Source organism: Hyperolius riggenbachi, chromosome 3, assembly GCF_040937935.1.
Source record: "Hyperolius riggenbachi isolate aHypRig1 chromosome 3, aHypRig1.pri, whole genome shotgun sequence".
NCBI lineage: Eukaryota > Metazoa > Chordata > Amphibia > Anura > Hyperoliidae > Hyperolius > Hyperolius riggenbachi.
Window position 1 is genome coordinate 433,303,333 of NC_090648.1, and position 26,447 is coordinate 433,329,779.

Here is a 26,447-nt window from a genome sequence, read left to right on the forward strand (position 1 = left end):
GCATTCATCCCCTCAGGTGTGGCAGTAGTCCCTGCAGCAGACTTAGGAATAGTACTGTGTATCCCTATAACACAGATACAGTGCTGATGTGGCTGTATCCATTGCAGTGTGACCCGAGCTAATACAGTGCCTGCAAAATATAACCTAGGTGCATGTAGACCTATGGTGTGCACAGTATATAATCCCATACTTAATCTGCTGTGGCCACATCCACTTCTTGTGTGGTGTGCAGAGAGCCCCTTCTTTGGTGTCCATAGGTGCTCTGCATCAAAGTTTTAGAGGATAGTGCTTGTACTTTGAAAAACTGATGATGACCAACCAGTCTGTATGCATGTTGGATTAGTGTGGCTCTGTAATATAATAACAAGCTGACACATCATTGCATTCCAGCGGTTCTGGAGGTGTGGTTAGCTTTTAGAGACATCAAAGAGATGATTTGCATATTCAGCAGTGGTGCACTGGGAGACATCTCAGAGCTCACTCCAACCTGAATAATAAATATCTTCTGTTTTAAGAAGGCAAACTTCTGTTTTTCGTACTATGAAACATACTTATGTTGTTGTATCATTAAATTGGATAAGTGATTGCCCTGTGTTTGTAGCATAGTATATTTGTATAAAGTTAGTGGTAGGGAAAAGCAGGGGGGTGATACAGTTTGATTTTTCTGGGGTGCCAAATAGGTCAGAAACAGCCCTGATGGTCTTATTTTATGCACACTTGGATGTAGTGGCCTAGGAAGGTAATTTAGCAGTATTCACTGTCTAGCCATCATGTTTTCCTGCTTGAGTAGAAGACATCGACCTATGGAATAGCAACATGCCACCATTCATGGATAGAAAACAGCACACTTTCCTTAAGAAGGACAATTCTCTCCAGGAAACGCAAGAGCTGACGGCTCAACTTACGCAGCATGAGCCACAACGTGAGTCAACATGTCCTTTTTTTAGTTAAGCATAAGAGTTGTTGAAAGCTGCGTTACTGCAGAAAGGAAACCAAGTAGCAAGTGGGCAGAAGAGAAAAAAAAAAGATCCATGTAAGGTGACTAACGATGAAATCGGGTCATTTTCAAGAGGCAAAAATATCACCACCTCCTCAATGCTTACAGGCTCTAAAATTTGCTGTGCTCATCTATTCTTAGTTCTACGATAATAACCCTACTATCTTTATTCTGCTGGGGATGGTAATTAAAGGCTGTGCTCTTTTCTGTCTTTCACTGATAGCTCTTAGCTGTGGAAAAATGCAACTGTATCTTAAAGAGTTCCCATTCAGGACTTTTTGCGTAAAAAAAAGCTCAATATAAATGGAAAGTACAGTGATTTTTCAAAAATAATTACATTTATTATGTTTGTACAGTGGCAGAGGAACTAGGCCCTTTTTGAAAACAGCACCACACATATAGGTAATCATCAAAAATATGCAATTTATTCAGGAAAATACAACATCACTATACACATAAAAACAATTAAAACATATATGCCACCTATGTCATCAATATCCATGAAATTACTGCGCTCAATGGATCAATATATACTAATCAATAATTAACCTCGGGGTTGCCCTGCTCTTGATAAAGCGGCGTAATAGCCGCGGAACCGGTGGAGACATCCGCCTGGGGTCCTTCTTCTCCTTGCCAGCCTGATGTTGCGCCCACATCCGGATAAGTATATTGCACATGTGTCCTCCGTGTTTCTTGTCCAGTATGCAGTATCATAGTCACTTTTGAATATTGTGTTTCAGCTTCACAGGTTCATTGTGTATTCACTTGGGATTGTTTGATCATATTGCATCTTTTGACATATTGCTGTGATGATCCGCTCAGCTGGCTGCACAGGCAGACAGCTGTTTGTCCATTCCTCTAGTCTGTGGGCTGCAGGTCTCTGGAACAGAGACCTGTCTTTCCATTGCAAGTTTCTGGTCTGTTCTCTTGCTGGGGAATTTGCATACATTCGTTATGCAAATCCCCTACCTGCCTTCTTTGATGACTGGCACTATAAGAGCTTTATGTTTCCCAGAATGCTTGGCTGGACATTTACCTTCCATGGTCTGTTCCTGATGGACACTGCTGGAGTGTCAGCCATTGCTATCTAGTATAGTTAATTCCTGGGGGTTGCTTTAGGCTCTCCTTCTAGCCCAGTCAGGTTGTATTATCTGTATTGCCTGTTCTGTCTTGTCTTGCTTGTTGCCATTGTCCTGCCCCTATGGTGGTCGACAGGAAATGGTTCTGATCTCTGTTCTTGGAGTATAGCTGGTGCAGCAGTTGCTACCAGCTATCTCTTCTGTTCTGTTTCCTGGGATCGCGCTAGCTACTTTTCGCTAGTGCTGTGGATCCTATCTCTCGCTTGTCCCTGTTTTCGTGTGTCTGTCTTGTCTGCTACGCTTGCTGGAGGCTCGATGAGGTAACCGTTAAGCAAGCGCTCGCGTCCTCTGTTTCATGTTTGTCTGTTAATGGTTAGTTAGGCGTGCTTGTCTCTATTGTGCTTATCACGTGGAGATCGCGCATAACCGCGTGCACTGTTGCGAATGAGTGCGGTGTTCGCGGTTAGCTAGCGTTTATTATTTTCCATATCTCCTTATTGTATTATTTGCTGTGCCTTTGCTACCCTCGTATTCTATTCTGATCTGCCTTGTGTCGCGTCTGGCGATCGCACCTCTCGCGATCGCGTTCCTATTTCATATCTGCTGTTGTGTGTGCGCGGTCGCGGGGTGGCGACTGGATTGGCGCACACACATACAACCTGTCCCTTTGCTCAATCTCATTCGCAATCGCCTCTCTTGCGATTGCGTTCTGCGCTTCGTACAATTCCTGTCTGGCATTTGTGGAGGTACAGAGGATTGGGTATTCTGCACTCCTCAGCGCCATCTGCCGACAGGAATTTCCCTCTACAGGTGCGTAGCACCTTTTGCTGGGTGCCTGCAATTACACGCTTGTGGAGGATTTCCGCCGTGTCAGCGCACGCGTTGTGCGCTGATCACGGAGAAAGTTCCACAACCGTTACAGAATGTCCAGCCCAACCCAAAACCCCAGTGTAGACGGAATTTCCGATTTGTACGATTTTGTCGAATATGGCTCTTGTACCTTTAAGAGATTTAAAAAAACTTGAACCTGAATCAGCAGACGAATTTTTGTCTGAGTGTACGAAACTGTTAGCGAACCCTGAATTCCAATGCACCCCAGTGTCTACCTGGGCCCCCCAAATAGTCTACATTCTGTTGGGGGGCGAAATGTCAATGTGGGGTTATGATGTGTTAGATCATACCACCCTGAGTCAAAGACCCCTGGAATTCTTGGCCTTTTTAATTCACAATTGGCTGAGATTACCTCAATTACCATACCCCCTTAATGAGTTGTTGTCAGCAGCTCAATCAGCTGTTCCATCTACTCTTTCATCCATAAAGCAGCCATCCAAAGCCTCTAAGTCTAAACGTAAAAGATCTAGGAAGGCTTCCCAGCGGAAAGATCCGTTGCCCATGGCAACCACAGATAGAGAGGTTATGTCTGTCAAGTCTGAAATGGGCAAAACCATGCAGTATGATAATGATGTTTATAATGCATCTGCTGATCAGTTTCCAGGTTTTTCGCCCCAATCCAAAGCTTATGTGGATCCTGCCATAGGTAGGATCGCACACTATATTAAAGCAGTTAAAAAATCTGTACTCGTTCCTGATCCCCAGCCATATGGAGATTATTTAGATACTGGGTTGTTCGAACCGCCATTTCCCTCATGGGAAATCGGGGCCTTGGTGGAGGAATTTGATTTGGATTGGAAAGCCTTTTGCGACTTTTACATCGCAAAAAGCGCGGATGTCCTGAACGATTGTCTTGACTCTGTGTGCCTTTTGATTGATTCTGATGAATGTGACAAGTGTGTTGTGGATCTGGTGATGTATGTGTGGCAGATCATTTTGGATGAATTACACACACACCAATTAATTGATCCCAATAAAGAGGTAAAAGATTCCCGTTCTGTTCCTGCTCCAGTTCCATCTGTAGACTGTGCGCACTATGATTGTTCATCCTTTGTTAAGTGTGCATGGGAGCCCCCGTTTGAGAAATGGGAGATCGAGCTCCTGGTCTATGAATTGGAATGTGATTGGAGATCGTTTTACAATCATTACCTTTCTAAAAACGAAGCAGTTTTGTATGCGTGCATTGAGTCTGCGTGCACTTTAATCAAGACTGGTGAATGTATCTCTGACTTTGTGACTCCGCTGTTTGACGTGTGGAGAATGATTTTGGATGAACTACATGCGCTTCAATCTGCTAAAAACACATTGTCAGCGGACGATTGTTCCAATCCTCTGGATTTAAAGAAAGTGAGTTTTGAATGCATTCCCTTTCCCAAAGCAACTGAGTGTTTGAAGTCTGAGTGCAAGTCGTTCAGAGCAGTTGCTTGTGTGGAAGTTGAACCAGTGTGGTCTGATGTCGCCACCGCACGTATGACTGCAAAAGGTCTGTGTGGTCCTGTGTCTAAGGAAGACAGATTTTTTCCCTCAGGTTCTCTAAGATCGTCCGTTTGTGAGCCTGCCATGGGGAAAATTCCTAAGTTATGCAACTTTAAGAAAATTATTGATGTGTCTAATAAAGTTTCTCCTGTTGTTGTCGCCACTTCTTTTGCAAATAAATCTATGTCTTATTCTGTTCGCACCTGTGCAGGCCTGTTGCCTGATGACAGTTGCTCCAGTGTTTCTGTCCTAGATGCCTTGCAGTCTGCTCCGCAGATCGCGGAGGTTTGCGATATGGAAGCGTCAGTTTCGCAACCTAAAGCGATCTTGGATCCGCAAATTTTGCGTTCTGACTCCTCGGATTCGACATTGTTAGCCGAATCTAAGAGTGAGACAGCGCTTCGGTTTTGCGAATCTGATGCTGAAGCTTCTTTGCCTTGTCCAGAGAAGCTTTCTCTGAACCTGCCCTGTACCATGAATCAAGGCATGATGTCCACTTGCATTGACATTTGCGAGTCTGATTCTGAAGAAAGTATTGACTCTCCACCCAGTACTCTGGATGAGTCAATATTGCCTTGTACAATATCTCCTGCCCTGCCCCTAGAGGCTCGTCTAGGTATTGCTGCTATTTTTACCTGTCTTTCTGCAGTTTTGGAGTTGCAAGCTAGTTTGACTACTACGCAGAGTTCTGGGTGCAGCGAGATTAAAGTTAGGGAGTCTGTGTGTGGTCCAGTGAATATTCCTGTATGTTCCACTCATGATGATGAAATTCAGTCTCAGTTTATGGTGGAACCTTCCCTGGGACATCTGCCCTGTTCTCAAAATAAAGTTCCAGTTTTGCCCTGTAACATGGATAGTACAGAATCCTTCTTAGACAACTTGAAAAATGATGTTCCTGAGGTCTTGTTTGATGATCTGAAGGTCTCCGAGTTCCTCCCAAAGGGTGCAGAACTTGTAGGAGATGTCTCCTGCCCCCCAGGTCCTTCTGAGGTGTTGCCCACTTCAGTAGGCATTGCTGCCTTGCTGACTACTTTTGCAGCTCTTGTGGAGCTTCATTCATGTGTAGTCAATAATGATATTACAGTTACAGAAAATTCTGAATTTGAGTCCGAGTCTTCTTTTGAAAGACCAGTACCTGTGATCTTTACTCGTGATGATTTTCTGCCCGGTACTGGTTTTGGTCTTGTCGTGTCGGACTCTGAGGTTGGCAGTTCCCCGACATGTCCTGAGGTTTCTCCTGTACTAGTGTACCCCGATGTGCTCTGTGACCCAGAAAGCCCAAGTGTGCCTCGGTTACCAGCGTACTCAGATGCTTCCTTAGTGGAGACATGTTCTGATATAGCCTGCCTGCTTGCATGCCCAGAAGTGGTCCCTGAAAGTCCTGATCTTGATGGGTGTCCTGCTAATTTTGAGTCTGGAATGATCATAGGTTCCATAGGGGTTCTTGGTGGTTCTCCATGTGAGCCTGGTGAGCGTTCTGGCTTCTTGGGATCTCTGCGGAGCTTCAAGGCGTTCTGGGAGATTCCGGGAAAGGTTTTGCTTGGTGCCCTGAATACGATCAGCAATGGCTTTGGTGTTGTAAGGGACACTTCGAACAGGTATTGCGGCAGGTTTGGTATTCTTGGACGCTCCTTGGAAGGTGGTGGGTATTGTCTGGAGGGTGTCGATGGCTTCTTCTCTGGTGTCCACAGTCCTGATGGGTGTTACGCTGAGACTTGCAGTGCTGATGGGCATGTTTCGGTGGCTTCTGCTTCTGATGAGGTCGGTTTCGGATGGACTGACTCTGGAATTGGGCCTTGTCGGGCTGTCCTGACCTTCATGAGTCTTCAGTTAGAGTTTTGTGGTGATACCAGTTTTGAGGGATGTCTGGAATCCATCCCTAGAGGGGGGGGTACTGTGATGATCCGCTCAGCTGGCTGCACAGGCAGACAGCTGTTTGTCCATTCCTCTAGTCTGTGGGCTGCAGGTCTCTGGAACAGAGACCTGTCTTTCCATTGCAAGTTTCTGGTCTGTTCTCTTGCTGGGGAATTTGCATACATTCGTTATGCAAATCCCCTACCTGCCTTCTTTGATGACTGGCACTATAAGAGCTTTATGTTTCCCAGAATGCTTGGCTGGACATTTACCTTCCATGGTCTGTTCCTGATGGACACTGCTGGAGTGTCAGCCATTGCTATCTAGTATAGTTAATTCCTGGGGGTTGCTTTAGGCTCCCCTTCTAGCCCAGTCAGGTTGTATTATCTGTATTGCCTGTTCTGTCTTGTCTTGCTTGTTGCCATTGTCCTGCCCCTATGGTGGTCGACAGGAAATGGTTCTGATCTCTGTTCTTGGAGTATAGCTGGTGCAGCGGTTGCTACCAGCTATCTCTTCTGTTCTGTTTCCTGGGATCGCGCTAGCTACTTTTCGCTAGCGCTGGGGATCCTTCTGTTCTGTCTCCTGGGATCGCGCTAGCTACTTTTCGCTAGTGCTGTGGATCCTATCTCTCGCTTGTCCCTGTTTTCGTGTGTCTGTCTTGTCTGCTACGCTTGCTGGAGGCTCGGTGAGGTAACCGTTAAGCAAGCGCTCGCGTCCTCTGTTTCATGTTTGTCTGTTAATGGTTAGTTAGGCGTGCTTGTCTCTATTGTGCTTATCACGTGGAGATCGCGCATAACCGCGTGCACTGTTGCGAATGAGTGCGGTGTTCGCGGTTAGCTAGCGTTTATTATTTTCCATATCTCCTTATTGTATTATTTGCTGTGCCTTTGCTACCCTCGTATTCTATTCTGATCTGCCTTGTGTCGCGTCTGGCGATCGCACCTCTTGCGATCGCGTTCCTATTTCATATCTGCTGTTGTGTGTGCGCGGTCGCGGGGTGGCGACTGGATTGGCGCACACACATACAACCTGTCCCTTTGGTCAATCTCATTCGCAATCGCCTCTCTTGCGATTGCGTTCTGCGCTTCGTACAATTCCTGTCTGGCATTTGTGGAGGTACAGAGGATTGGTTCCTCTGCACTCCTCAGCGCCATCTGCCGACAGGAATTTCCCTCTACAGGTGCGTAGCACCTTTCGCTGGGTGCCTGCAATTACACGCTTGTGGAGGATTTCCGCCGTGTCAGCGCACGCGCTGTGCGCTGATCACGGAGAAAGTTCCACAACCGTTACAATTGCATCATATTGATAGCACTTAGCACATGTATTAGGAGGTACTGTCATTAGGACAGACTGCACTTTATTACTTGTGTACTGGCAATTAACTGAACCCGGGTTCATACCCAGCGGGTGGCTCTCTTATGAGCACCCCTGAGGTTAATTATTGATTAGTATATATTGATCCATTGAGCGCAGTAATTTCATGGATATTGATGACATAGGTGGCATATATGTTTTAATTGTTTTTATGTGTATAGTGATGTTGTATTGTACTGAATAAATTGCATATTTTTGATGATTACATATATGTGTGGTGCTGTTTTAAAAAAGGGCCTAGTTCCTCTGCCACTATACAATTTCTTGTTGGTCCTAGCACACACATTGATAGTGTGCAGAGATATTTCCTTCTTGCATTTATTATGTTTGCCAATAAATAACTAGATTTTTTTTTTACAGCAGAAATGTGGACTCTAGTGAAATGAGCCTCAAGTACTCCACATAGTCTCCCACCCATGGCTCAGTGGCCTTTCTATAGAATTTTGTTTTCTGTGAATTCATTTTGACAACTGGAAGGGATGAGACGCCCCAAAAAATAGTAACCAGGAGGCAATAAATAAAAGATAAAATAGCTGGCTTACCTCTAAAACAGGGATGTCAAACCGGTCCTTCGATGGCCAAGATCCTCACACATTTTTGGTATAGCTCAAATTAATTGATGGGTCTGAATCAGGAAAAGTGTGGTCCATCAGGGAGAACACATTCCTCTCTTTCTCAGTCCATCCTAATCACTGGCATGGATCTGGCCCTCCAGGCCTGGAGTTCAACACCTGTGCTCTAAAAGAAGGGGCGATGCCAATATTCATAATGGCATATATTAGACTCAGACAGTTTAAATAATAATGTTTTTCGCAGAGTGATTAAAAAGTTTTTTAGGTGCTCCGAATTTACCTTTAGTGTGAATCAGACACTGTCTGCTCTTTGATCTGAGGAAGCAGACTGTGGTCCACGAAACGCGTTATTGTTTAAAGTATCTGACTAATAAATCCCATTTTGAATATTGGGGTTGTCTCTTTCTTTAGAAGTAAGCCAGCTATTTTATGTTTTATTTAGTGCCTCCTGGGTTACTATTTTTTGGGGCACCTCCACCCTTCCAGCTATAGTCTATACAGCCCCCCAATTTTGGGGGGGTTTGTCATTTGGTTTCATTCATTGAACCTAAACAATTGTTTTTACTTTGGAGTGTGACTCATTAAAATCACGAGTCATTAAAGAACACAGAAAGCCTGAGTGGGGACAAGGCTTCCTAACTTGCTATTACACCGTGGTTGCTGGTCTTGCAACCCACACTTGTAAATACCTTCTTGTTACTCTTTTTTAGTCTCTGATTTGCTCCTGATATACTACACCATAAGGGGCCCCCTCGTCTCACTCCACCAGAAAGTCCTTGGACTACTCTTGGATACAACAACTTCCCCAAAGTCATGCTGATGGAAGTCTGGCCAAGACATAAAGTTCCCAAAAATAAATGATTTATTAGGTGTCTAAAATTAAAGCAACCAAGAGCCTTTCTATTCTTCTATTCTTCTGTCTTCGTTCTTTTTATATCTTGCTTGCAGATTCGCCTGCCAAAGCACCATTGCACCACCACCAACACTGCCAGTGCCAGACTAAGCTGCACAAGCATCCTTACATCTTTAGCCAAGCAGATTATTCTGTAGTCAGTCTTTTGCGTTGCAGCTTCTTGATTACCTTCCTGGTGAATGGTAATCAAGTTATCTTCTTATGTCTATTCTACGTTCCATCTAACTACATAGCCCGGAGGCCTATCTAATATATACAGCATACAGTTATATAATATGACACGACATAAATAGATAAGTAAAGGGTTTAAGCCAGCAAAGAGAAGAAGTGCCTCTTCGTAGGCCCATCAGTGGTTTTAATACCAACCACTAAAGAGTTAACTATAACATCATCTGAGCCATCCCCCCAAACCTACAATTGGCTCAGACCCCTTGAAGTGTCATGACACACACCTACTTAATTAATATTCTGAGTGCTTTCTACCCTTGTTACAAAGAATGCCATGTTTAGTAAATATTGGCTCTGTTTACCTTTCTGTCGACTACCGGTCTGGGGCAGCTCAGACCTATGTCCTTTCCCCAGGGACATATTCCTGGTAACTGACTGCATCAGCTCTTCTGCAAAAAGCCAGTTTTAAAGGTATATTCTGCGGACCAACCCTTTTACCCAATATCAGTTCAGGCAACTGAGGCCTACATATAATACTTAAATTATAACGATTATCAGTAATATCAAAAAGTGCCAAAAGATTATTGATTTTGAAGTCTTTGTAATGTAACATCCCAAAAGGGTGTTATTACAATGCGTGTTCACCATATATATGGGTAAATGTGTCTGTTGCCATCTGACATCTCCAGCAACTTTTGTTTCTTGTATCTGGTTTATTTTACGGGTTACGGGGCCTGGGTGGCTTACGGCTGGGATCTCCAATGTGGCTCGTCATTTTAGACAAGTCCATGCTGGCGACAAGTACTCTTTTTCCTTCCAGGGTATTGAGCGTATCTCAAGACCACCGCGGGGTGGTGATTGGAAAAAACTGTTACTCATTAGTCTGACAACTGCTCACCCTCAGCCACTTCAGCTTTTTGAATTCTCCAGTTGGGGACACGTACGCCACATGGAATGAACACTAGATGGGATCTGAGCTGTGTCACTTGATCACTCCTTTGTAACAATGGTGGTGTATGTATATGTTCATATTCATATGTACATATACTGTATATCAACACATCAGTGATACCTCTTTCCTTTGACCTCTACCCCTTGGCTTGGAAAAACTGTGTGCATTCTGTGGTATTAACACAATTGTATTTATTTACTATATATATATATATACATATATATATATATATATATATATATATATATATATATATATATATATATATATATATATATACCTTTGTGATGTGCTTAGTTGCATTCCTCCCTTTATTATTTGCATTGCTTATATACACAGGATCTTCTCAAAAAATTAGCGTATTGTAATAAAGTTCATTATTTTCTATAATGTACTGATAAACATTAGACTTTCATATATTTTAGATTCAAATACACACAACTGAAGTAGTTCAAGCCTTTTATTGTTTTAATATTGATGATTTTGGCATACAGCTCATGAAAACCCAAATTTCCTATCTCAAAAAATTAGCATATTTCAGCCGACCAATAAAAGAAAAGTGTTTTTAAAACAAAAAAAGTCAACCTTCAAATAATTATGTTCAGTTATGCACTCAATACTTTGTCGGGAATCCTTTTGGAGAAATCACTGCTTCAATGTTGCGTGGCATGGAGGCAATCAGCCTGTGGCACTGCTCAGGTGTTATGGAGGCCCAGGATGCTTCGATAGCGGCCTTAAGCTCATCCAGAGTGTTGGGTCTTGCATCTCTCAACTTTCTCTTCACAATATCCCACAGATTCTCTATGGGATTCAGGTCAGGAGAGTTGGCAGGCCAATTGAGCACAGTCAGTAAACCATTTACCAGTGGTTTTGGCACTGTGAGCAGGTGTCAGGTCGTGCTGAAAAATGAAATCTTCATCTCCATAAAGCTTTTCAGCAGATGGAAGCATGAACCCACTTTTGAACCAGAAACAGCGCAGAAGCGCCTGACCTGGGCTACAGAGAAGCAGCACTGGACTGTTGCTCAGTGGTCCAAAGTACTTTTTTCAAATGAAAGCAACTTTTGCATGTCATTCGGAAATCAAGGTGCCAGAGTCTGGAGGAAGACTGAGGAGGAAATGCCAAAATGCCTGAAGTCCAGTGTCAAGTACCCACAGTCAGTGATGGTCTGGGGTGCCATGTCAGCTGCTGGTGTTGGTCCACTGTGTTTTATCAAGGGCAGGGTCAATGCAGCTAGCTATCAGGAGATTTTGGAGCACTTCATGCTTCCATCTGCTGAAAAGCTTTATGGAGATGAAGATTTCATTTTTCAGCATGACCTGGCACCTGCTCACAGTGCCAAAACCACTGGTAAATTGTTTACTGACCATGGTATTACTGTTCTCAATTGGCCTGCCAACTCTCCTGACCTGAACCCCATAGAGAATCTGTGGGATATTGTGAAGAGAAAGTTGAGAGACGCAAGACCCAACACTCTGGATGAGCTTAAAGAGAATCTGTATTGTTAAAATCGCTCAAAAGTAAACATACCAGTGCGTTAGGGGACATCTCCTATTACCCTCTGTCACAATTTCGCCGCTCCTCGCCGCATTAAAAGTGGTTAAAAACAGTTTTAAAAAGTTTGTTTGTAAACAAACAAAATGGCCACCAAAACAGGAAGTAGGTTGATGTACAGTATGTCCACACATAGAAAATACATCCATACATAAGCAGGCTGTATACAGCATTCCTTTTGAATCTCAAGAGATCATTTGTGTGTTTCTTTCCCCCATGCACTGAAGTTTCAGGCTGCTCTTTTCCTCTTGCAAACAGCTTTGCCCTTGTTTGTAATTCCTCAGTATGTGAAAGCCCAGCCAGCTCAGAGGACGATTTATCCAGCTGATTAGAGCAGCTTCTCTCTTCTCTCTTATTTAAATAACACACAGGCAGTGTGCATAGAGGGGCCAGAAAGGGTGAGTTCATAGCAGAACCATAACACTGAAGAACTTGGCAGCCTTCCAGACACAGGCCGACAAGTCTGACAGGGGAAAGATACATTGATTTATTACAGAGACTGTCATAGTAGAAAGTGCTGCAGTTAGCCAGAACACATTAGAATAGCTTTTGGAACATGTAGGATGATAAAAAACAGGATGCAATTTTTGTTACGGAGTCTCTTTAAGGCCGCTATCGAAGCATCCTGGGCCTCCATAACACCTGAGCAGTGCCACAGGCTGATTGCCTCCATGCCACGCAACATTGAAGCAGTGATTTCTGCAAAAGGATTCCCGACCAAGTATTGAGTGCATAACTGAACATAATTATTTGAAGGTTGACTTTTTTTTTGTTTTAAAAACACTTTTCTTTTACTGGTCGGATGAAATATGCTAATTTTTTGAGATAGGAAATTTTGGTTTTCATGAGCTGTATGCCAAAATCATCAATATTAAAACAATAAAAGGCTTGTATTTGAATCTAAAATATATGAAAGTCTAACGAACTTTATCACAATATGCTAATTTTTTGAGAAGATCCTTTACTTTTAATTGTCTGTTTTGGAGTGTTTTCTCCTTTTTCTCCTTTTCTCCCTTCCCCCTCCTTTCCTCATTTGGCAGGATGTGTCATTTGACCCACCTGTGTGAGGGGCGGGACTTAGACCATATATTGGTTGTATTTTTTAACTTGAACTTGTGCTATGATTAAGGACCTGTGAGTCCGAAACATGTCAGCTACCTGGCTGTACAGCTTTTACCTGCATCAATAAAGTTGAGATTTAATTTGGCTATGGACATTGTGCGGATCTTCCTTCTTTCGTTTGTGTTTATGGGTCAAGTCGCCTAATTCCAACATTGCCCTAGCACCCGAGGTGGAGCAGACTCAACATTTGTTTCATGGTTTATTGTGTGTTGGAACTCAGTACCATCTGTTGACTGTTTTTATCTGTAAATTTTGGAGCTTTAGATTCCAGATTTATCCAGATATTGGACCATTGATTATCCCACACTTTGTTTCCCATCTCCCCCCCCCCCCCCCTTAAATTACAGTAGTATTGGTGGTTACATCTTGGTATATTTTTTTAGAAATAATTTTTGATTGTCTTATTTTCTCAAGGAACCATTTTTCATAGACATGTAAGTTTTGTCTAATTGGTCCATGTAAGTTTTCAATCCTAATAAAAGCGGACCTGAACTCAGAAGTCCTCTCTGCTCTAAAAGATACGCACCTGCATAATAACCTTTAAACAAAAAATATTTAGTTGTTACAGCTGATATCTTAAAATAAATCTGCAATGTTTCTACTTCCTGATTCATGGAAGCAGACATATTGTTAACATCCAGTGCTTTCAAATGGGCTTATCTGCCATCTCTGCCATAGGCAGTCATGAGGCACACAGGGATAAGATTACAACTTGTGATTATACACAAATGAGGTGGAATTAGACAGGCTAAACTCTCTCAATACATACAGGGTGCATTTCTCTATGTTTTCCTTATGTCCTGTGCAAGAGTTCAAGTACACTTTAACCACTTCAACCCTCAGGGTTGTTGTCATCTTAAGTTGTACCAGAGCTTAAAAAAAATAAAGATTTAATACTCATCCGCAGCTTCCTTCTGCAGCATAAACCCACCTGATTCCCACGCCAACCTCCCGCGGTCTGCCGTTCAGCCACGATTAGCCCTGGTAATAGGCTCAGTCAAGTCTAGTCTGGGTCTTATGCACATGCTTAGATCTCCTGCGCATGTGCAGTAGACCCGGACTGACATGACTGAGCCAGTTACCGGGGCTGATTGCAGGTGAACAGCAGACTGTGGGAGGGCGGCGTGGGACTCAGATGGGTTTATGCTGCAGGAGGAAGCTGTGGGTGAGTATCAAAGCTTTATTTTTTTTACAGCTGGGGTTTGCTTTAAGGATGCAAGCAATTTTCACATTTCAGTGCTCCTCCCATTCATTCGCCAATAACTTTTTCAGTACTTATCACACCTAAATTATCTGTATCTTGGTTTTTTTGCCATAAATTAGGCTTTTTGTGGGCGATATAAATTCTTTTTTTTTTTAGTGATTATGTAATTCTTCTGTAAGAGAAAAAAATCATTTTTTTTTTAAAGTAGTTTTTGAGAAAATTAATTTTTAATATGCAAAGGAAAATGTTTTTTTAAACTGTCATTTTTCTGAGTTTAAAAACTATTTTATCCTTTGGATTTTTAAAATCAATTTTCTCAAACACTACAAGGTCTTTTGGACTTCTTCCCACTATTCACATTAAGATCCATAGTAATTTTTGTGACAATAGCCTGAATAGCTTTAGTATTAACCGCTAATGTTGGCTTGAAATTACCCCCAAATCACCAGAAGTTACCAGGGCCGTTTCTAGACTTTTTGTTGCCCGAGGCAAACTTGTGAGGATGCACCCTCCCCTCCTCCTGATTTGGAATGATCGCACAGGATCCGAAAATGTACTTTGATTCATTTAAAGGACAACTGAAGTGAAAATAATATGGAGGCTGCCATCATTATTTCCTTTTAAACAATACCAGTTGCCTGGCAGCCCTGCTGATCTGTTTGGCTACAGTAGTGTCTGAATAACACCAGAAACAAGCATGCAGCTAATCTTGTCAGATCTGACAACAATGTCAGAAACACCTGAACTGCTGCATGTTTGTTCAGGGTCTAGGGTAAAATGTATTAGAGGCAGAGGATCAGAAGGACTGTCAAGCAACTGGTATTACTTAAAGGGAAGTAAATATGGCAGCCTCCATAGTTCTCTCACTTCAGTAAGATAAACTGTGTAACCACAAATATATGCACAATAAGTTGAGTTAACTTTGTGCTTGTTAATATAGTAAAGTACCAAAAACTTTGACATTTTGTGACATTTCATAAACTCTTGCTAAAATAAAAGCAGTTTTCCGCACTGTAAGTGCCACTCAGCTACCAATAAAATGAAATGGGAACAGAACACATGTACTTAAAAAAATTAGCAGAAGGACTTGGAGATGCCATTTAGGATGATCATAAATGGTTTTTAGAAATCAAAATAGCAAAATTACCGCTGTGGATAATAAAATAGAGGATATGGGAAACCATGCACTGAAAGATAATTTGCAGCTCAGAGCCGTGCCCCAAAAGGTCACGGATAAGTGGTTTCTCACAACGTTTAAAGCCTTGTTACCAGACATACCAGCTATCTTGCACAACTGAGATACATACACAGAGTACATGGCAGAGCTTATGATTTATCAAGAGATTTTTTTTTTAATTACTCCACATAGAAGTAAAAAACAACAACAACAACAACAAAATCAATTTGCAACACAGTAGTTGAGCCCCAATAGGATTAGAGTCTTTAAAGGAAATATCCAAGCTAAAAATAAAAAAAAGATCCACTTACCTGGGGCTTCCTCCAGCCCGTGGCAGCCGTCCTGTGCCCTCGCCGCAGCTCCAGAGGCTCCCGGTCTTCTCCGCTGCAGAACCCGACCTCGTCAGGGTGGGTTCCGGGTCGACGTCTTCTGCGCTCCACCGCGCGGGTCACGTGGTCTGGCCAACGTCATCAGGACGGTATTGCGCAGGTGCAGAACTACTGATGTCGGCCAGACCACGTGACCCGCGCCGTGGAGCGCAGAAGAGGCCGACCCAGAACCCGACCAGGCGAGGTCGGGTTCTGCAGCAGAGAAGACCGGGAGCTGCCGGAGCTGCGGTGAGGGCACAGGACGGCTGCCAGGGGCTGGAGGAAGCCCCAGGTAAGTGCATCTTTTTTTATTTTTAGCTTGGACACTCCCTTTAAAAATCATATATTCACAGTCATCCAGTAGCGTAGTAATAGGGGTTGCAGAGGTCTTGACCACACCAGGGCCCTGTAGGGCCCTCCCTCAATCACATTATTAGCTCTTTATTGGTCCTGTGTTTGTAACAACCACTTCTATAGATGCTTTGAATGATAATAATCATTAACAAGCTGTTCCCCATCCCCTTCTTGCACCTCTGACACTGTGTTGTTTTTGGCAGGTTTTGGTGCGCCACATAAATTGTTATATATAGATAGAGATGGCCCGAATAGTTTGCTGGCCGCGAGAACTTGGCGCTATTCGACCCGCCCCCGTACAACATAATTGGGCCAAACTTTGACTCTTTACATCACAGTCAGCAGGCGCATGGCAGCCAATCAGCCTGCACTCCCTCACGGACCCCCCGCCCCCTGTAAAAACTCAGGTTTTTTTTTAGTGTGTGCGACACTCCACAGCCCACAAGCACCCACCATTGTGCCCAGTGCCCACAACAAGCACAATAGTGCTCCAGGGCCTGTGTTATTATCGCTGTATTGTGTTTGAACTACTGTTGCAGCATTCTCAGTGACTGTGTGTTCACAAACAGCACACTGACACTGGCACAGAGCCGCACAATTGTGCCCACTTACTCTGATATCGAATTGTGTGCCGTATAAAAGCACCTTTTTTCCACAGCTGCTGCAGGGCCTGTGTTATTATCACTAAATTGTGTGTGAAGTATTGCTGCATATTCTCGGTGTTATAGTGCACAGACAGCACACTGGCATAGAGCCACACAATCATGCCCACTTACTCTGATATCAAATTGTGTGCCATATAAACAGGGGCGCTTCTAGCCTTTTTGTCACTCCAGGCAAGAAATACTGTGGTGCCCTCCCCCCTCCCCCCCCCCCAAAAAAAAAAAAAAACCCACACACACAATACAAAATTAAAACAAACAAAAAATCACACACATTATAGAACACTCCGCACATGATACAAGCCATCAGAGAAGGATAACTATGAAATGGGGCCCTGGGCAAGATAACACTTTTTGCCCTCCACTGATGGTCACCTGGCTTATTTAGTTAGATTTGGTGGGGGCTTGCATCCACCAGGCCCCTAGACTCTCTCCAGATCCTAGGCAGCTGCCTAGGTTTGCCTTGTGTATGATCCAGCATTGTATGCCATACAGCACATGTTGCCCCTAGGCACCTCAAATAAAAACAGCACCCACACTACAAGTTCCAATGTCAGTCACATTGCAGGATCAGATTATCAAGCAAGACATTCTTCATTTCAGAATAATTTTTCACACTCATTGAGATATGCAAATATGTTACCACCTGTTAGGGTAGGACTGGAGTGGATATATCATGACATTTAACAGCTGACATAATGACTTGAGATGGTTTAATAATTTGATTGATAACCCATTCTGGAGATAAGCACAGTGGCCTCTATCAAACGTTTATCAAACAGTTTACCAAACGTTTGATAATTTACCTCATGGGTAAAATCTCATTTTAAATTCACTAAGGTGTTATATATTTATCGAATGTTTTACAGATAAAACGTTCAGGAAATATATAACACCTTAGTGAATTCAAAATGAGATTTTACCCATGAGGTAAATTATCAAACGTTTGATAAAGTGTTTGATAAATGTTTGATAATGCTCCGTGAATTGTGTGTTTGTAGTGTAAGTGAGACAAGAATAGAGAAGTAAAATGGAGAGAGGAAGGGTAGTAGAGAGTCAGAATTGATGACATGGATGAGCAGATATCTATGAGCGGAATAGAGGCATAGTGATTAGTGGATAGCACTATTGTATTTTAGTGCTGAGTCCTAGGTTTGAACATTGGCCAGGGCAAAATCTGCATGGAGTTTCTGACTTCAGACACTTCATAATCTCCTACATCCTGAAAACATACTAATAAGTCAACTGGTTTACCCCAAAACAATCATTTATTGAAAATATTAAACTATAACTGTGGTAAGGATTAGATTGTGAGCTCCACTAAGGACAGTCAGTGACATAACAATGTACTCTGTAATGTGCTGCAGAAGAAGTCAGTGCTATATAAATACATAATAATAATATGGTAGGACATTATACTATGACTATGGTAGGATTAGATTGTGAGCTCCTCTCAGGACAGTCATTGACATGGCTATGTACTCTGCAAAGTGCTGCAGAAGGTGTTAGTGCTATATAAATACATAATAATAATACTATGATTGGACATTAAACTATGACTATGGTAGGGATTAAATTGTGAGCTCCAGTGAGAACAGTCAGGGACATGACTATGTACTCTGTAAAGTGCTGAAGATGTCAGTGCTACATAAATACATAATAATAGTTCCAAATGCTACTGGCTCCCCTGAAGTGTGCTCAGAATAGTGTACATAGTTGTGCACATTGTTCCCCAAGTAGCAGGGTTGGTCAGAAAGACAGTGGGAGAGGGAGAATGAGCAGAGGGTGAGAGCGAGCAGAGAAAGTTAAGCTACATACTCACCACTGTGACCACAACGATCCAGGAAGATGGATCCAGCGAGGTGTCCCTCATGACAAGCGTCCAGCGATTCATCTTCCTGCCAGCGGGTATGCGTGACGTCACGTAACATTACATGACGAGTGTGAACAAGAAGTCAAGGTTTACGAGTGTCGTCAGGGGTCTTAAAGATCTGATCCTCAGTGACGGTCATTTATCACCATGCAACGCTAAGCGATGTTTACATGATCGTACACCTGCACCCATGTCGCCACGTCGCATGAATGACCACTCATCGCTCAAAAAAAATTGATGGACATCGGTAAAATTGTTGGAAAAATCGTGAGGTGGGTACATAGCATTAGAGAGAGGACAAACAGACAGCATTAATGGAAATACATTATTATGCCAGCCTCAATTATAAGTTGTGATGGATGTAAGTGCACACATTACTTACATGTCCACCATCATTGTTTGAGCTTTAGATGCTGCCCTCCTATTCACTCACTCACAATGAAAGACAAAACCTGCATCCCCCACTGTGCCCATTTCACATTTCAAACACTGTCTTTGTGAATTCAGGGAGAAGTGCAGCATGTGTGTCCTGGAGAGGGGAGAGGATGAGGATCCTACTGCACCATAGCTTGTCATGGCAATCTAGACATGCCAGATATTCTAGCAGAGCACAGGGCTGTCTGCAAAATGCACTGTTTGTCTCACTCTGCAGACTCCGCAGCATTTGGGGGTAGGGCGCAGTACACTGAATAGTGAAGCACCGTCTCACATCTTTCTATGAATCCTTATCAGATCCTTTCATTAGTACACTTGTGAGAGCAGAAAACGTTTTCTCTGCATAACATACCCTTAGTTGTCAGTCACTCAGGCTTGGGGTGGAGGGGCAGAGAACCGCTATAAACCAGACACCTTCTTCTTAGGGAGTGTCTGTAAATCAGAACTCTGAATGATTCTTTATCAGAGACTTAGAGAAGGCTATTTGTAAAGAGAGCAGAAGGCTATTTCTCTCGGATCAGTGAATAATGGCGCACAGCGCCTATGCATAAAAATGGCGCCGCATTAAAAAGATACGCTTATCGCTATTTATCGTTAGTACTGCATAATAATGGCGCACAGGGAAAAAAAAGAAGAAAAACGGCACACACTAACGTTATTTATCAATAGTGGCACACACTAACGTTATTTATCAATAGTGGCACACACTAACGTTATTTATCAATAGCGCCCTTCATAAGCCAAACTGCAGACAGTATTTAACTGCAAAACAGTGAATGGATTTAATGTAACACTGTCAAGATTAGGGTTAGGCACCACTGGGGGGGTCTTAGGGTTAGGCACCATCAGGGGGGTCTTAGGGTTAGGCACCACCAGGGGTTGGTTAGGATTAGGCACCCCCAGGGGGGTCTTAGGGTTAGGCACCACCAGGGGGGTGGTTAGGGTTAGGCACCACCAGGGGGGTCTTAGGGTTAGGCACCAACCGGGGGGGTCTTAGGGTTAGGCACCACCAGGGGGGTCTTAGGATTAGGCACCACCAGGGGGGTCTTAGGGTTAGGCACCACCAGGGGGGTCTTAGGGTTAGGCACCACCAGGGGGGTCTTAGGGTTAGGCACCAACCGGGGGGGCTTAGGGTTAGGCACCACCAGGGGGGTCTTAGGGTTAGGCACCACCAGGGGGTGGTTAGGGTTAGGCACCACCAGGGGGGTTTAGGGGTTAGGGATAGGTACAGAGAGGGTTCTGTGTGTTAACGCTAAATAACGATAAGGCTTTAACGCTAAATAACAATAAGGCTTTAACGTTAAATAGCGATAAGCGGCAAACGGATTAGCGGCAACACCATGCGCCATTATTCTCAGGCGCCATTTTCAGATGGATCCATTTCTCTCCAGTTCCTTACAATGGTCTTTCAGGACAGTATTTTTTTCCCTCCTTCGACTAACAGTAATTTATTGCGCTTTTGCCCATCAAAGCGCTCTAAGCCACTGCCTGTGTGGTCTGTAGGTTAAGGCGCCTCTGACCTGAGGAAGCAGGTAAAGCCCACGAAAAGCCAGTGAAATGCACTGCCATACCCTATTTTTGTGGAATAAAATTTTGGAATTTCTGCAAAATTGCATTGGCTATTGTTCTCCAGGAGAGGCAAGCTAATCACTATCTCTCCTTCTTAAATTGTACCTGAGGCGACATGTGACATGATGAGCTAAACAGCAGGGTTGCTTGAATGTACCTAAATTCGATTCGAGTACATTCGAATCCGGGTCTGGGTCAAATCCGGATTCGGCCGTGATCACGACCATAGAATTCGATTCGAATTTGAGCCGTGATCACTAATTGAATTTGTGATCACGAATTCGAATGGCCTTAAAGCATCTTGTTTTTTTTAAACGGAAACCACATATATGTGGAGGTGTAATTAAAAAAAAACCAAAAACTTGTTTTCTGTATTTGTTTATTTATTCTTCTTCACTGTCTTCACCTTCTTCTTTTTCTTTTCTCCATCTTTTTCTTCACCATCTTCTTTTTCACCATCTTCTTTCTCACCAACCATCATCTTCATCATCTTCTTCTTCACTGGCACCTGGTTTTTCTTCTTCATCCGGTTCCTCTTCTTCTTCTTCTGGTTCATCCTCCCTTAGTTTTTCATCTTCTTCTTCACCTGGTTCTTCTTCACCTGGTTCTTCTTCTTCTTCCTCATCATCTGGTTCTTCTTCTTCACCTGGTTCTTCTTCTTCTTCTTTACCTGGTTCTTCTTCTTCTTCTTCACCTGGTTCTTCTTCTTCTTCTTCTTCACCCCCTGGTTCTTCTTCTTCTTCACCTGTGTTCTTCTTCTTCATCACCTGGTTCTTCTTCTTCACCTGGTTCTTCTTCTTCTTCCTCATCATCTGGTTCTTCTTCTTCTTTACCTGGTTCTTCTTCTTCTTCTTTACCTGGTTCTTCTTCTTCCTCACCTGGTTCTTCTTCTTCTTCACCCCCTGGTTCTTCTTCTTCTTCACCTGTGTTCTTCTTCTTCATCACCTGGTTCTTCTTCTTCACCTGGTTCTTCTTCTTCTTCACTTGGTTCTTCTTCTTCTTCTTCTTATCCTGGTTCTTCTTCTTCTTCACCTGGTTCTTCTTCTTCTTCACCTGGTTCTTCTTCTTCTTCACCATCTTCTTCTTAAATTTTTTTTGCTCATATTCTTCCTCTTGAACCCAACTTAATGGTCTTTCCCTTACAGAAATGTTTTACAATTTTTTCTTAAACAGCATAGCTAAATTTGTGGCGTAATAGCTAGTGGCACATGGCAGCAGCACATAATTCTGTGGACCCTGGCGGTGGGAACACAGACAGCAGGAGGTTAAATGCAGCAGAAGGAGGAGGAGGAGTGACGTTTGGCAGCAGGCAATGTAACAGGCCATGGCACCTAGCGTTGGTACCACGGCTGTAATAAACACCAACAGCAGGAGGTTCCAGACAGCAGTCGTAAAGCTCACATTGTGTCCAATACACACTTGCGACAGCACAGTTTTCAACCCAGACAGCTCAGAATTTTTTTGACAACAAAATGTAGCTATTGTAGTGGCATAATAGCTAGTGACGCATGGCAGCAGTGCATAATTCTGTGGACACACAAATTGTGTCCAATACACATCTGGGACAGCACAGTTTTCAACCTTTCAACCCAGACACCTCAGATTTTTTTTTTTTTTACAACAAAAGAAAGCTATTGTAGTGGCGTAATAGCTAGTGGCGCATGGCAGCAGCGCATAATTCTGTGGACCCTGGCAGTGGGAACACAGACAGCAGGAGGTTAAATGCAGCAGCAGCAGGAGTAGGAGGAGGAGTGACGTGTGGCAGCAGGCCATGTAACAGGCCATGGCACCTAGCGTTGGTACCATGGCTGTAATATACACCAACAGCAGGAGGTTCTGGACAGCAGTCGTGAAGCCCACATTGTGTCAAATACACAACTGGGACAGCACAGTTTTCAACCCAGACACCTCAGAATTTTTTTTTTTACAACAAAAGAAAGCTATTGTAGTGGCGTAATAGGTACATAGGTAACACAACTACTACTAACTATAATACCTAGTAGTAGTGTAGTCTACAGTAGTCGATAATTAACTAGTGTGACAGACAGTGACAATAAAAGTCTGTCACACATGGACACAATCAATAGGGTCAGGCAGATGTCAACTCTGCGGTCAGTGGCTGGCAGCGGACCAGTCACAGACCTGCTGGTGCTGGCAGTGGCTGCAGCAATGGCGCTGGCTCTCCTGGTGGTGCCTCGCCCTCTACCTTTGCCAGTCATTGTGCAATAATATAGAAATACAATAAGAAAAACAATATATATATATATATATATACTGTATATATATATATATATATATATATATATATATATATATATATATATATATATATATATATATATATATATATATATATATATATATATATATATATATAAAGAGCGGTAAAGGCTGTAAACTTTAATAAGGAGTCTGGGTTGGTGGTGAGTGACAATTTTTTTTTTAAATAGTAGTAGTAGTAGTAGTAGTAGTACTACTACTAGTAGTGTAGTCTACAGTAGTCGATAACTAACTAGTGTGACAGACAGTGACAATAAAAGTCTGTCACACACGGACGCAATCAATAGGGTCAGGCAGATGACAGTCACAGATCACAACAGATGCTGGCCTGTAAAGTAATTATTACACAGTAGTAAAGCTGCGGCACTAAATAAACTCACAGACTAGCAGTACAAATTAAGTAAACTAGTACGTAGGTAACACAACTACTACTAACTATAATACCTAGTAGTAGTGTAGTCTACAGTAGTCGATAACTAACTAGTGTGACAATGACAATAAAAGTCTGTCACACCCGGACGCAATCAGTAGGGTCAGGCAGATGACAGTCACAGATCACAACAGATGCTGGCCTGTAAAGTAACTAACACAGTACTGAAGCTGTGGCACTAAATAAACTCACAGACTAACAGTACGAATTAACTAAACTAGTAGTACACAACAACTAACTATAATCCCTAACCTACCTAAGCTAGTAGGCTAAGGCTACCTAGGCTAGCAGGCCCTAGCCTGCACACAGACCTAACACTAGCCTAGCACAGTATACAGTACACTACACTAGCTGACTGAACTATAACAATCAAATCACTATCTATCTATAAATCAATACAATCAATGTGTTCAGGAGGTGTAAATTAGCAAAAACGCTGTTTAACAGTAGGAAAGCACTTGCTCTGATGAACAGCAGCACTGGAGATACTCTCAGTACCGCAGAGTCACAAGCAAGGACGCGTTCCTTAAGATGGCCGCCGCCTTATATAGAGGAGGGGAGGGCCAGGCTCCCATCCTCTGATTGGTTGCTAAAGCCTCAGCTGGGAGCCTTCTGATTGGCCCAATGACGTCATCCCCTGGATACCGCAATCCGGATTCGTGATCACGGGTTAACACCCGTAACCACAGCCGAATTTGAGCTTGACTATCCGGATACATTCGAATTCGGGATCGGTATCGACCTTCGAATTCGAGTCTGGATTCATGAAAAACTCCCCATGATCACGGGTAAATTCGAATTCGAGCAACCCTGCTAAACAGGTGTATGCAAGGAAAAAACATATTAGTATTATTTATCTCATCAGTTTATTTTCACCTAGGGATCACTTTAACCACTTCAGGACCGGCCGCCTAACCCCCCTTAAGGACCAGGGCAATTTGCATGGTGGGGGGCGCATTTGGGGGTGGTCGGGCGGCCGGATCCCGTCTGTGGCTGGCTGGGCATGGGGTCCCCCATGGAGGCAGGTGTCCCCCCTGTAGCTGGCAGCCATCACTCACCTTCCAGGCTCCAGCGATGAGCCGCAGTAGCCACCTCTTCTCCAGTCGGCATCTCAGGTCCGGGTCGCGGCTTGAAGGCGTCATCAAGCCGTGACCCGGCGCTGACGTCAGATGGAGCAGAGATGCCGGACAGAGCAGAGGGGGTGCCGATCGCCGTTGGAACGGCACAGAGGTGAGTGGATCCTCTTCTTTTCCCCCCAACGCTGCAGCTGTCAAAGTGATCACTATGATCCGGCGGCGATCGTAGTGATCACGTGATCAGCAGCCATACGCGATGGCTGCTGATCACTCGGGGGAGATGCCGGCTGTCATATGACAGCTTAATCTCCCCTCTCCAGGTGCGCACGATCGCGTCGGGACGGTTTGTTAGAGCGGACGTTGAATCAATGTCCGGTCAGAATGGTAGCACCACCTGCTGGACGTTGATTCAACGTCCGTGGTCCCCAAAAGGTTAAACTGATTTTTAACTGTTGTATATATTTTGCACACCTCCACCTTCTACACCTCTGTTAGAGGTGAGTTGTTTTAGCTTGTTCCTTCCTACAAACAAGGAGCGTGACCGGTGAGGATCCTCCCAAAGCCAAGCAGTGGCTGGAATTCCTCCACAAGCCTTATCAGTGGCATGACTACATAGAGACTACAGAGAGAGCGGATTGTCAGATGTTTTTGTATAGTGCTCCTTTAACCAGTTCTGGTGGCTGTGCAGCTCTGACAGGATGTAGATTCCAACTTCTCACCGCCGCGCACTCACGCCATCCGCACCACTGTTCCGTCACTGCACCCGCTCCCTCTGCTGTCTCAGTTACATTGGCTCCTGACCCCGTGATTACTGTGAGCCAATCACAGTAATCACAGGCCACAAGTGGACCTGAACTCTTGCTCAGGACAGAAGGAAGACTTAGAGAAATGCACCCTGTATGTATTTAGAGAGTTTAGCCTGTCTAATTCCCTGTTGTAACGATCGGTGAAGCGCAGAGAGGATCTGATTACCGGTGATCTGCAGTATCACTGGGAATACAGATGTATACCAGATTATAAGTGATCTGCAGTATCACCGATAATCCGATATACTAGCTAACCTCTGTTCACCTGAGTAGAGTGTAGTGTTTAGTGTAACAATAACACTTAGAGGACTAGGCCTCAGTGCAGCAAGGAGTACTGCACAGATTCCTTCCGCAGACCTGAGCTCTCCAAGACGGGAGGAGTCAGACTGACAGTAGGAAGGATAGTCTGAAAGTGACACTCAGGAGGAGATGTCACTGACAGGACGAGGAACCGCCTCCAAGGGTAAGGTCGGTTCTCGAGGTCGGACAAGCCAGGTCGTACACACACGGACAGACGAAGTACAGATTCAGAAGGCAGAGGCGGAGTCTAGGTACAGGCAGGGTTCGGCAACAGGGTATCAGAAATATCGAGGTACAAGATCAGGAGGCAGAAACAGAGTCTAAGGACGAGCCGGAGTTTGGCAACAGAGTATCAGAAATATTGAGGTACAAGGTCAGAGTTCAGGAGGAGAGTCAGGCAGGCAAAAGTCATAACAGATAATCACAATCAAACTAGTACTTTAGCTATCAACAGAATCTAGCTAAGTGTAGGATTACAGCTCCAGCTGGTCCCGGCACACTTGCGGATCTGACTACGGATCTGGGTGCTCCCACATATGTGATCGCAACGCCAGACACCAGAGAAAAGACCAGCTAGCAGTATATATACATATCTGCACTCCCAGCACCTCCCTAAGTGCTGGACCAATGAGGAGTGGAGTCAGAGTCAGCTGACCAGCCAGGTCAGCTGACTCACTTCTGACCATAATATAAATCCTGCCTGAGTGCGCGCGCGCGCGTCACTCTAAATCTAGAGGGACTACGAGTCTCAGCCACATCACTGTGCGGCAAGCCCTCGGGTGCCCCATGCGCGGGGTTGGCCGCACCGCTAGCCGTACGGGCGGCGGCCTCCCCGCGCTGGGACCCAGTGGAGACAGGGTCACGTGCACCAACCGCCGCGTCAGACACGGCGGTTCCTCCGCATTCAGTGGGAGCAGCCGCCTCGCGCTGATCAGAGGCGGCTGCTCCTCCGCGCCTCCTT